A 13,839-nucleotide genomic window follows, 5' to 3' on the forward strand; every position below is an offset into this window, starting at 1 on the left:
TAAGTCACTTCTCTCACCCTCACCTTCTTTATCTGGAAGGTGGGACAGTTGCACTTCATGGTCCCTTCCAGTTCTAAGACCTTAAGTATGTCGGGCAAGCTTAATAAATGCTTGCTGACTGACTGTTCATTGGTATCCCATGACTATCAATTTCAGGCACTTTCTAGTTATGTCTAACTCTACATGACCCTATTTGGGGTTTTCTTGGCAAGGACACTGGAGTGGTTTGTTATGTCCTTCTTCAGCCCATTTGACAGATGAGGAAATGAGGCAAACGGTGTTAAGTGACTTACCCAAAGCAACACAGTTAGTAAGTGCTTGAGGCCAGATTTGAATTCCCAAAGGTGAGTTTTCCCGACTTCAGGCCCTGCTGTACTTTACCACCCAGATGCCCATATAATTATCAAAGAGTACATTATATGCCCATAGCCCAATCTTCAGATTAATAACAAGAGCTGCTATTTATGTGGCAAAGCACTTTATATACATCATCCTTGTGATCATCACAAACAAACTTGGCTCAGTGAGCTTAACTGACATACTTATGATCACATAACTAATAAGTGCCAGAGACTGGATTGGATCTCAAGCCATTCCTGACTTGAGATTCATTCTGCTCATTATACCACACTTTGAAAAGCAGTGACTATTCCCTGTGATCCATCCACACCTACAAGATAAGATCTGAACTTGGCTGCACTGCTTGGCACAGAAAAACCTATTCTTTGCTATATTTTCCACCTGGGAATCCAAGTGGGATCCAAGAGCTCCCCACATTGTGGGGATGCAGCAATCTGAAAGATGGTACAAGGCCATCAGGTTATTTTTTAAGTTGGCCATATTTTATGGATTAATTTTTGCCATGTCTTAGCCACAGATGTTTGCCTCCTCACCAATATTTGGGAGCCATAAACCCTCTGAAATGTATTGGTATTCCTTATCTCTAATAAGACATAGGGGCAGGTATGGGACTTGTGATTTCATTGGTATAGGGAACTGCCAGATGAAGAAATTCTCTCCAACAATACAGGTTGGTATCTTCTCTACAACTTCTTGTCTTCAAGAGTTTCCTGAAATGCTAAATGGCTTGCCCAGGTTCAGTATGCACCCAAGATGGAACTTGAACTCAGGTCTTTTTGCCTTTAAGCCTGGCTCTCTATCTACTATCTAGTGCTGTCTCTCAAATCCCCAAATAAAGGATATTTTTTGAAGGGTGAATTTTCTTGGAGAACTCTAAAAGAGGGAACTAGCAATCCATTAGCATTTACAGTGATTTTAATGAACAAGAACTTGTTTTATTTCATTTGGCAATTTGCATACGGATAGAAAGAAGGCAGCCATGTTCAGATCTGCATGGAGCACTCGATAAAATGTCTAACCACACCATGCATAGAAAACGACTAAGTTCCCAAGTCATAAAAGAAAGATTACATTCCAGATGAATTAGCAAAAGCAGGAGCAAATGGGAAGGGCTGTTGTAATATAACCAGCTGAACTCTTACCCAATAGGTTCACTTGGAGATTAAGTAAAAATATGATTTTAATATGATAGATTTCTCGTTAGTCTACATTGCATTAATTCCATATATTTTCCTCCTGTACTTAGTATGCTTCCCTTTGCTCTTCCTTGTATATACTTATCTTCCCAATAAAAAAGAATGACTAATGAAGGAAATGGTGGGTAAATGCAATTGTCTTTCCATTGTAATTAGATTTCCCCTCTCAAAAGCCTTCCATCTTCTCAAATCACAACAGATTAAATTCTAGGGCCACTCTTGCTGCCAAACCACCATGCAATTCAGGTCCTTTCATTCTGGGAAAGAGGAGGAGCTACTGTCCTAAGGCCATGTTGATGGAACCCCAAATTTTCTGTCTCTAAATAAGGAAGATACAAATGCTTAAGATAATATATGTAAGTATACATGTACTATTGGCCAAGAATGACATATGGCCAGCCCAGGCTCTACACACTCTGCTGATAATATCCATGGCACCATCCTTTTGTTTCAAAGAGAGAATATTTTACAAAGGTGGTCAAGTATTCATGACTAAAGTGGTCCAAAGCAGTAGATAATCTATCCATAAGACAGTGTAGTAGAGTGGGAAAATAATTGAATTTGAAGTGAGTAGAAATAGATTAAAATGTAGCCTTTGATATTTATTATCTTATGGTCTTAGGCAACATTTCATCTTTCTGGAAATGTTTTCTATAAAATGGTCAAGATAAGGTGAGGTAGACAAGCTAACATATAAGATCTCTTTCAACTCTAAGTCTATTTTTCTTATGAAACTACATGCAGATAAGCCAAAAGGGTAGGTGTCATTAAGAGTGAACTACTTGGGGGCAGCTAGGTGGCACAGTGGATAGAGCACCATCCCTGGATTCAGGAGGACCTGGGTTCAAATCTGGGCTCAGAAACTTGACACTTACTAGCTATATGACCCTGGACAAGTCACTTAACCCCAATTGCCTCACAAAAAAGAGTGAACTACTCCAGAGGGCAACTGGATATTTGTCCCTTGGCTTAGTGTAGTAACCTGAACTTGTATTCACTCTTTGGTGGCTAGAGAAACAGAGTTCCTTTGGCAAACCAGCATCATTGAAATTTCCCCGGCTGACTTTATAGATCTAGGTCCAGTGTAGAACTGTCGAAACATTTCTGTAGGCCCAAAGGCAGGCAGATGCATTAGTGATATCATCCAAATTACTATTCAATTTTGTGGCTAAAAGAAATCCCATCATAAAGTAGTTAACTCAATGAAAACACATGAGCCAACAAATACACTAGACAGTTTTAGTGGTTCCTAATGAAGTGATATGGATAGAACTAGTCAGTCAATAAACCTTTATAAAGTGCCTACTATATGCCAGGCACTATGCTAAGCACTGAAAATACAGAAAGAGTCAAAAGACAGTCCCTGTCCTCAAGCAGCTTATGATCTATTGGGAGAGATAACATGCAAACAAATATGTCATGCTATATACAGGATAAATAGGAGTTGCTTAATAGAAGGAAGGCACTAAAATGGAAGGTGTGGGAAAGGCTTCATGTAGAAGAACTGGACAGAATGGAAGCTATTTTTAGGCAAAGACTGTTTTGTATTTGTCTCTGTGTTGCCAGAACTTAGCATAGGGCCTTGCCCATAAATGCTTTTTGAATGAATGAATGAATATGGACCACCACCACCACCACAACAACAACAACAAATGATCTATAACCACTCACAACTGATCGGCTTAAAGAAAAATGAGCCCAGCCCTGCCCCTCTCCAAAAGTTTGACTTTGGAAAACATCCTTCATCTCTTTTTAGATCTCAGTTTCTTCATTTGAAAAAAGGAGTGCATGGGGGTTGAATAAGATGATTTTGAAGGTCCCTATTAATCTCTGATATTGTACAACCCTTGGTCATTGGAACTTAGAAAGACTTCACTGTGACTCAATACCTGAGATGTGCTTTCAATGGATCCTGCCATCTTAAAGCTTTCCATGTTAGTTATGTTGTCAAAGAAAACAGACAAAAAATCAAGAAAAATAAAGAAAGCTAAAAGTATTATTCTTCAATCTGTATTTAAACATCAGTTCTTTCTCTGGAGATGGATCAAATTTTTCATCATAAGTCCTTCAGAGTTCTCTTGGATCACTGTATTACTGGAAATAGCTAAGTCATTTACAGCTGATCATCTTACAATGTTGCTGTTACTTTGTACACAGTACATTTCCCTTTGCATCAGTTCATATAAGTTTTTCCAGGTTTTTCTGAGAGCATCCTGCTCATCATTTCTTATGGCACAATAATATTCCATCATAACCACAAACTACAGTTTGTTCAGCCATTCTCCAATTTCCAGCATCCCCTCAATTTCCAATTCTTTGCCACCAGAAAAGAGTTGCCATACTATAAATATTTTTTTACATATATGTCCTTTTCCTTTTTGTTTTTTTTCCCCTCTCTTTTGGGATGCAGACCTAGTACTGGTATTGCTAGGGCAAAGAGTATGCATGGTTTTATAGCCCTTTGGGCATAGTTCCAAATTATTTTACAGAATGTTTGAATCAGTTTACAACTTGCCCAACACTGCATTAATGTCTCATTTCCCCCACGTCCCCTCCAGTATCTATTGTTTTCTTCTTCTGTCCTATTACCCAATCTAATAGGCATGAGGTAGTACCCCAGAATTGTTTTGATTTGCATCACTGCAATCAATAGAAAGTTAGAGCATTTTTTCCATGTCTATAGATAGTTTTGATTACTTCATCTGAAAACTGTCCGTATCTTTTGGTCATTTATCAATTGGGGAATGATTGTATTCAGAGCAACTTGCTTCAATTTTTTTTTCACAGTTATTATTGCTAACTATATCTCCCTATATCCTTCCCCCTACCATTTATTCTATTCTTCATCTTGAAGTTTCTCTGATCATTTCTGTAAGTTATGTTTCTCCTAGAGAATCACTAATAATTCCCTAATTGGCTGGCTCTCCCAGTCATTTCAAGAAGTCATTTTCAAGAATTCTAAGATTCCCTTCTCATTTCCAAAATTCAACCTAAAATATAATTTCCATCAAAGATTTTATCCAAGGGGAAGCTAGGTGGCACAGTGGATAGAGCACCGGCCCTGGAGTCAGGAGTACCTGAGTTCAAATCTGGCCTCAGACACTTAACACTTACTAGCTGTGTTACCCTGGGCAAGTCACTTAACCCCAATTGCCTCGATAAAAAAAAAAAAATTATCCAAACCAAACTCTACCTCTTGGCAATAAGCAATTACTCATCATTCTTTACTATGGCTCTAACTTTCATCATTGGGCTGTATTTTCCCTCATCCCTGGTTCCATCAGCACTTTATTTGAACCAGCTCAGTTCAACTCCTTAACAAACATTAGTGAGTACAAAACATGTTCCTCATCCCTCACCTCCACCAGGGTCACATCCCCCCCCCCCCGCCTTAATATATACACAGTCCATGGGAAAGTGGGCATATGCTTAGAAAGTTCATGTGGCAAAGGGATAATTCACAGATCTTGGTTCTAGAAGCCCTTGTGCCCTTCCATGGAGACTTCATGAAGTTATCATTAGGTCTGGTGGATTTTTTTTTCTGGGATCTTACCAGAGTCCTGTCACTAACATTCCTTGGTGTGTTATGTTTATTCTTGGGTATCAATAAAAACACAGTCATCAGTCACGATGGGTTCAGAGAGACAGCTGGGGGCCAATGGGGAATACAAATGACTTCAGACATTTTGATACTCACAAGGCCAACGTTTAGTGAAGGGTAAGGAGGAAAAGAAGGAATAAGCTTGTGATTCCTTCTACTCCAAGTAATTCGCTCTTAGGACCTTGGCTGAGGCTGCTTACATCACCTGGTTGGCCACATAGTGGAATACTGAGTCTAAACCAATGTTTTGAAAATAAGCCCCAACTCTTCAACAAATACTAATGCCCTTCCTTTGTGGTATCACTTAATTTCATCCAATGGCTGAAAAAAATTGGTTCCTTCTAAACTGGATAAGGACATTTCATGCCCAGTTTAATGTCTTTAATTTCTCGATGTGAAAGAATTGCTATCATCTGACAGAGGTATCAGGGTGTAGCACCTTGTTAATTACATTACATGGGACAGGCTTATGTGGGACTAATTCAAAAGACCCCACCCTTATACTTTCTTAGCAAGAAAGAAACTGAAAGTACATTTCAGTAATCTTCAGGCAACGTAAAATGCCTCTTTAGTGTCTAAATGAGAAGGACCAAAATTTAAGAAATGAATTTCCAGACTTTATGGCCAGATCTAGATGGCTAGAATAATTAATATAATTCAGGTCAAATTACCTTTGATCTAGATTACTCAGATGATAGAGGCAATTGCTTCAATAAAAATTGCCAGTTTTTTGTGTTGAGCCAACCATGAATTGGGAATTCTGAACAATAGAGAGAGAAGGGTAATATAAACTTTTAAAAACAGGTTTAGGGGCAGATAGGTGGCGCAGTGGATAGAGCACTGGCCCTGGAGTCAGGAGAACTTGAGCTCATATCCGGCCTCAGACACTTAACACTTACTAGCTGTGTGACCATGGGCAAGTCACTTAACCCCAATGGCCTCAAAAACAAAAGCAAAAACAACAACAGAAAAACAAACAAACAAACAAAAACAGGTTTGCCATGTTTGCTTATCTGGGCCCCAGTCACCACAGTTATAAACCAAGGTGGGGTGGGGTGGGGTTTATCTTCAGATCTGTATGTTCTTCTGGGCATTCTTTGGGGACTGGTGAATTACACTGTGGGGTATGTGAGATATGATCAGAGCTTTGGAAAATCTGTTGTTATGCCTACATCACCAGACCATGGCGGAATAAAGGGCTATGCAATTATTCATATAATTTTGTGCAGACTAGATGCTCAATCTGGATAATTGAGGGAAACAGAGTCAGTGCTATCTGACATGTTATTTTTACCAGGTAATCTTCAGACATTAAATCTGAGCAAGAACCTGGAACCAAAATAACAGCATGATTTCCTGGAATTAATGACTAGGAAGTTACTCTCCCAGTCATGAGGCTAAAAGGATGCTTGTCCACTTAAAGACTGAATCAGGCAAAGACAGACAAATCAAGTAATTAAAATTAAAATTGCCAATACAATGATATCTGGCATGGAGAATACCTTTGTATAATATAGAAAGTGCTTCTTGAGTAAATTAGTTGCTGGAAAAAAATTCTTTTCGGAAGAATGAATAAAATATTTACGAAAGCCAACTTTTAAAGCAACTCACAGGCTAAACACATCATTCTTACGTTCCTTTCTTTGTAACTCTAATGGTCTAGTGATGACTGTGAATTCAATTCCATTTGAAAAGCAACCATAAGGTTAGGTACATATTGCCTGTGCTCTGTTGTTGCTGTTCAGTTGTTTCAGTTGTGTCCAATTCATCATGACCCCTTGTGGGGTTTTCTTGGCAAAGTGGGGTTTGCCATTTCCTTCTCCTGCTCATTTTACAGATGAGTAACTGAGGCAAATAGAGTTAAATGACTTGACCAGAGTCACACAGTGTATAAGTCTGATTTTAACTCAGGAAGATGGGTCTTCCTGACTCTGATTGGTTTCCATTCTACTGAGGAGGAGAGAAGATGCAATTACCAAACATGACAAGTAATACAAAGTCGTTTCAAGAAAGACAGGAGAGGGAGATGGAAAGGGGATAGAGAGAGGGGAAAGGAAAGAAGGAGCAAGAAGGAGGGGGAGGGCTAACAGCAGGTGGAATCAGGAAGGGTACCTGTGTTCTGCTTTTAAGGAAGCCCACACTTCTTAAAGAACCAAAATTTCAGATGAGCCAATGAGAATAAAGCAACAGATGCGGGGTGGGGTTAAAATGGTTGGCAACATATCACCAATGATGGATGATATCAAAGAGATATGACTGGCAAAGGAGGTGGGCAGCAAATGAGAGATAATGGATGAACAGTCCATGTTCTGCATTGGGATCCATTCATTTAATGTCAAGAGGTGTTGAGTCAGATGTCCATCCAGTAGGTTTGGTTGATGATAATGCAGAAGATTTTATGAGGATACACTTTATGGTGAAGAATTTCACAGGAGGAGAAGTGTAGGAGCCTCACAAGCCACACTATTCAAGCTTGTACCCACATTGATTAGAGGATTGATGCACTTAAGTATTGAGCTACCCCTTCAAAAATTCTTTCATTAATTACCTTATTGATTCAAATTGGTTTTCCCACTAGTATGTGAGTTTCTATCCATTCAAATTCCATCAGTCTTTAGAGGTCCGTTACAAATAGCATCTCTTTTATGAAGTTTACCCTATTTCTCTTCCATCGTAATGCCTGGATTCTAATTCTCACACTGTCACTAATTAACCTTCAACATTGAAATGTTAAAAGAAAGTTATCAGGTAAAAGTGAGGAAAAAGTAATACCAAACAAAAGAAGTTCTATCTGTCCCCCGCCCAATTTTCCTCAGAAATAGCATAGAACATAGGTGCCACCAAGTAAAATCCAGAGTCTCCAAATCAGATCAAAATGTAACTGGGCAATGTTTTAACAAAATAAAGAAAAATACGATATAACACAAATGATGTTAATTTGTGGTTTTCTAGGTCAATACACAGCCCCTAGGGATCTATTTCTATTTGAGTTTGACACTACTACTCTAGACCTATATGGAGACCAAAATGAAGATGTCATTTTCCTGACAGAATTTTGAAGTGGAACAGAAGGTGAGAAGAGCTGGGTAACTTTTTGTCAATAAACTGAATAAGGAAAATAGTCAATCTGGAAGAATTGTGGTCATTTTTTCCCAGTTCTGCTTATTTATGAGCTTTTCCAAGCTCAAGGGATTGTGGATGGTAAGTGAATAGAGTGCTGGACCTGGTGTCAGGAAGAACCGAGTTCAAAGCTGGATGTAGATGATTACTAGTGGTATGATCCTGAGCCAGTTCCTTACCTTCTCCCAGCCTCAATTTCCCTCTGTAAAATGAGGATAATAATATCACCTACCTCCCAGAAGATAAAATGAGATCATAATGTAAAGTGTTCAGTAATTGCCAACTATTTTTATATACATATTTACATAAATGTGTATTACACAATATAATGGCTTAAGACTGCACTAAGATTTTTCAGACACCCTGTATTATGTATGTGTGTATAGCACATATACACGTGTGTAAAATGATATGGAAACATTCAAAATTTTAAGTAACAAAAAATAGGTGTAAATGCCACAATTGAGCTCGTTTCTCAAATACATTTTCAAGTGAAAGTTACTAAGATACAGCAAACCCCTTAAGGATGAAGTATCTTATTTTAACTTATAATGAGTATGCTAGCATGTTTATTGCAAATGATTCTTAAAATGTTTATTTACCACTGTTTTATAGCTGCAAACAGAATCTACATCTTTATGGGAAGGTCTGGTCTCCAGTTATGACATCTGCTCCTCACGTTGAGTTGAGTGCATTCGAGGGAGGATTTTCCTGACAGGCACACTTGTAATGCTTAAATGTAGCCAGGGGACCATTTAGAATCATCCCATAAGCTGCAGGGTTTAAAGGTAGCACTTTAAAATAATGGGCCAGATCATTAATGACAAATCACAGTGGAAATCTGAGAGAGAGAGAAGTGCCCAGAGCACCCTCCTCCCACAGTCATTCTGAAGGGGGTCATCACAGCACATCATCACACCAGAAACACTTGACAATAAATACACCATGCATTAAGAAGATCATTCATTTTAAAGTTGTTTAATTTAATTAGACTGCATGTGGGCAATGCGTGAAGGCTAGAACCTAATATGAGCTTTTACGGATTACTGGTCATTACCAAAACCAGGATTTGCCTCATCATTTGGAAAGGGGCAGGGAGAAGGACAACCCATTTTACTCAAAAAGAAAACTGCAATCATTCCCCTAAATGCTGATCATCAACTTCTTGAAATAATGACCTCCGTCACCTCCCACGAGGTATGTACACGTGTTAAGGAAGCTGGCAGGTGCTAGACCTCCCAAAAAATGGATTCCAAAAGGACTCAGCAATGTCTAAGAGCTACTGTCATGCCAATGTACGATCCCAGCTTCCATATGGCTAGCAGGCTGTAGTACAGGGGCACCCTCTTCTTGCTATTCTCTTCTTTCCTAAAATGCAATTTCTCTTCCCAAATGGGGTTCTTATTCACTCCTGAAATCATATATATTTTGATACTTCTTATTCTTGCTATAGACTACTGATATCCAGCATGTGCTTCTACTTTGACTGTAAGATGACCTTCATCTTTTTTTCTGTTGAAGAGCATGGTTTTCTATGTCTCACAGAGGCAGCTAGGTGATGCTGTGGATAGAGTGCTGGACATGGAGTTAGGAAGACCTGCATTCAAATCTAGCCTCAGACACTTAATAGCTCTGAGACCCTGGGTGAATCACTTAAGTGCTATCTCACTCAGTCCCCTCATCTGTAAACAAGGAATAATAAAAGCACCTACTTCCCAAGATTCTTATGAGGATCAAATGAGATAATATTTATAAAGTACCTTGCAAAGAGTCAAGTACTATACAAATACTAGCTATTAATATTATTACAGAATCACTAGAAGAATATCATTATGATGTGGATACATCGGATGACATCCTAATGTGACATTCCCTTTTTACAGATTTGGAAACTGAGGCAGATCAAACTAAGCTATTTGCCCAGGGTCATAGAGTTATTAAGTGTCTGAAACTATATTTGAATACAGGGAAAGAGGGTGACTGGTAAAGAATTTGGGTTGGTTATGAGGTGAGAATGAGTGATAATTAACAGACAGCAGGCATACTCCAATGATACCTAGAGAAAGTCAAGAGGTCTAAAGAAAGGTTCCCAGCAGGTCAAATAGACCATTTGCAGAGGATTTAGGGGAAGAAATGGATGAGAATTGTCTAGGAGGTGAGGGTATAGATGGGTTGTGACCTGAACTGCTGGAGGGTATATCCACCTCTGTCATATCTCACTTCTATGGCAATTCTGATGCATAAGCTTTATTCCACATAATTTGTTCTAGGTGCTAAGCTTCTCCTGAGGCTGCTTGGTTAACTTGGCACAATATCCAGTAAATGGCCTGTTCCTTCTTGTATAATTTGTCATAATTCAGTGAAGAGTCCTATTAAGATGAAAATAAATTCTTGATGTCTTCCCAAGTTCTCACCATGACCTAGAGACTACAGCCTTACCCTTCCATGGTGCATCTTCCCTTGCTGTTCTCATAAAGTAATAGCCTGACCCTGTCCAAGGGGCAAAATCCACTAACCATGAAATCTCTAATTCAGCACATTTTCTGAGATGGGTGAGAGGATTATGAGCTGCCTATGTGACCCAGAGGACCAGCAGGATTCCCACAAAATGGATAGGTCCAAGACTGGTCCCATGTGGGGCTGAAGATATGCATAGTCATTGTCTCATAACTTAAGAGTTCCTCAGGTCATTCAATGCATAAATCAGTTACGCAAGGATACTTGCTGCAGAGAGCAGAGGCATGAATCAAATGCTTCCAAGAAATTCAGTAACAGGTGCACTTGGACAAGAGTGAATATTAATTTATTCCCAAATTCTAGATCCTGTCAATAAGACAAGCTACCCCAGAGGGTCAGCCCCATTTTCTTCTTCCTCTTTTTTTTTTTTTTGCCTTACTGTGGTCATATTATTTGAAAACCCTGAGTTGTCGATATCACCCTCTTTATTTTTAATTTTAAGCATTATTTAAGAAAATGATGCTGCTGTTTGCTAAATGTGAGAATTGATTTCTGGCCAAAATGAGATAAAGGAAGGCTGATAATCTAAGAGTTTAAGTATCAGGAATCGGTGCCCCAACTTTTAGTAAATGAAGTATTTAAAGACTGAGATCAAGGTTCATTTGAACTCTATGGTAATTCGATGCAGGCACTCACAATTATTTCATTTTCAATATTACTGCTTATGTCCCTCCATAAATGATTATGCATAGAGAGGAGAAGCTAATTTTATACATTTTCTATAATCAAGATTATTTTAAACAACTATCTTAATAATTCTCTCAATCTATCACCAGTTGTAATGCTAGGAAAGTGTCCCAGTTTTATTTTTTTTATACTTCTAGAAAGGGCCAATATTTGGTCAATTTGAAAAGTGGATGCTAGGGTTTTGTTGTGGCACCCTCCCTCCATCCCTCTTCTCTTTTTGGTCTTCTTTCTAGATCTGTCTGTCCCTTCTTCCCAGTCCCTTCTCCCTCCTCACATCTGTCTCTTGTAGTCTCTGGCTTCCTTCAAGATTCACTTCTGGTGCCATTTTCTTTGGCCCTCCCGGATGCTAGTGTCTTCTTACCTATTCCTACTTTGTAGATGCTTTATATGTGTCTTGTGGATACCTATAGAGGTACATGTTTTCTCCCCATTAGAACGTAAGCTGGTTGAAGAAAGGGACTATTTTTCTTCTGCCTTTGTATTCCTAACACTTAGAACAGTGTCTGGCACAAGTCAGTGCTTAGATTGATGTCCCCAAATTAGACATCTGCCTTAGCAGCTTAGCCCAAATGGAAAAAGAACTGGCTCTCGAGACAAAGGACACAGGTTCAAATCTCATCTCTAAACCAAACTTTCTGCATGACCTTGTGAAAGTCACTTAAATGGCCATCTAGTTCAACCCTTCCTTTTTGCAGAAGGAGAAACTGAGGACCAAAGAAGTTAAGGGACTGCTCCAATGTCACATAATTAATAAGTGGCTGAGTCAGGATTTGAAGCCTGGTCCTCTGGCTCAAAATTCAGTACATTTCCCACTGTTCCATGCAGACAAGTATAGTTATTCCCCTTCTACAGATGAGGAAATCAAGGCCTAGAGAAGGTAAGTGACTGACCCAAAGACTCCCAGGCAGTAAGTGATCAGCAGGTCAAGTGTCATCACTCCGGAGCTGCTAATGGTGGCAGCATCCCGTCAGACTCCCATACTCATAGCCCCAGAGTTCTTTCTACCTCTTTCCACTCTTTCAACCCATATATGTAAGCAGCCACTTGGCCCTGGTGATTCCATTTCCTTGGGATCTTTCACTCTTATCCCCTCCTTGCCATTGTCACTGCCTCTGCCCTAGTTTAAACCTCATTACCCCTCTCCTGGATTATTCCAACAGCCTTTTAATTGATCTCCTAGCCTCCAACCTAACTGTAGTGCAATCCATCGTACACATCATTGCCTTCTGCATTCTGGCTCCAACCGAGCAGATGCCCCCTTCCCTGCACGTGTGTGCTTTGGTTTGTTTGTTTGTTCTTTTTAGGACTATGAGATGTCTTGGCAGGACCTTAGCAAGCAGACTGCCCAACAACTGGTCAGAGCAATAATTCTTTATTTGATGTATTTAAACTCACATGGGGCATGGTGGGCAACCTGAGACACTCAGGGGTAGGAGGAGGAGACAAAAGAAGAGAACCAAAGATCCCTTCAGATGAGGATATAACAGATCTCTGGAGGGGCAGGGTGGATCAGCAGTAACTGGGGGTGGGAATGCAGAAGATGTGTCTCGATCTGGGAGAGGTGGTCTTTTGGCCACAGCAAAAGGAAGAAGGGTATAGACAGTCCAATGACAGGCAACCTTCCTGTTTGAGTGTCTTGGTTATGCTAGGCTCTCACCACTTGTCCCAGCCCACACTGTAGGGCTGTTAATAAGTTGGAAGGGTGCCACATGTTTTATAGGGAAGCACAAGTTCAATCACAAGCAATTTGACTGGTTGTCCATCTCTGATGTCACAGGCAAGAGTCATCAATGTGAAAGGTTTCATGGAACATGAACTCTTCTAGGCAAATATGAGGAGGATGGCAGAAAAAATGAAATATTAGGAGCACCAGAAAGGAGGAAGTCAAAGACATCTTGGTCAGGGGAAGGGAAGGGATGGGAAGAGGGAGAGAGGGAGGAAGGGAGGGAAGAAGGAAGGAAGGAAGGAAGGAAGGAAAAGAAAGGAAGGAAGGAAGGAAAGGAAAGGAGGGAGGAAGGAAAGAAGGAACAAACCAATTGAGTGGTTACTATGTGCCTGGGGATATATATGGAGTGTTCCAAAAGTCTTAGTGCTGTTTTAAACTAATATAAATGTGCTGGGGATACACATATAAAAAGTGAAATAGCCCCTGTCTTCAAGGAGTTCATATTCTAATAGAGGGAGACCATATAGATATTGTAGGAGAGTGATGGCCAGGGAAGAGAACTTTGGTCTATGGCATCCCAGGAATATTGAGTTGATCCATAGGGCAGTCAATGGACTTCTACCTCATCAGAAGCAATGCTCATATAGATTTGATTACATTGCCTAGAAAAAATGAAATCAGAGCATTAATGG

Source organism: Dromiciops gliroides, chromosome 5 (assembly GCF_019393635.1).
Source record: "Dromiciops gliroides isolate mDroGli1 chromosome 5, mDroGli1.pri, whole genome shotgun sequence".
NCBI lineage: Eukaryota > Metazoa > Chordata > Mammalia > Microbiotheria > Microbiotheriidae > Dromiciops > Dromiciops gliroides.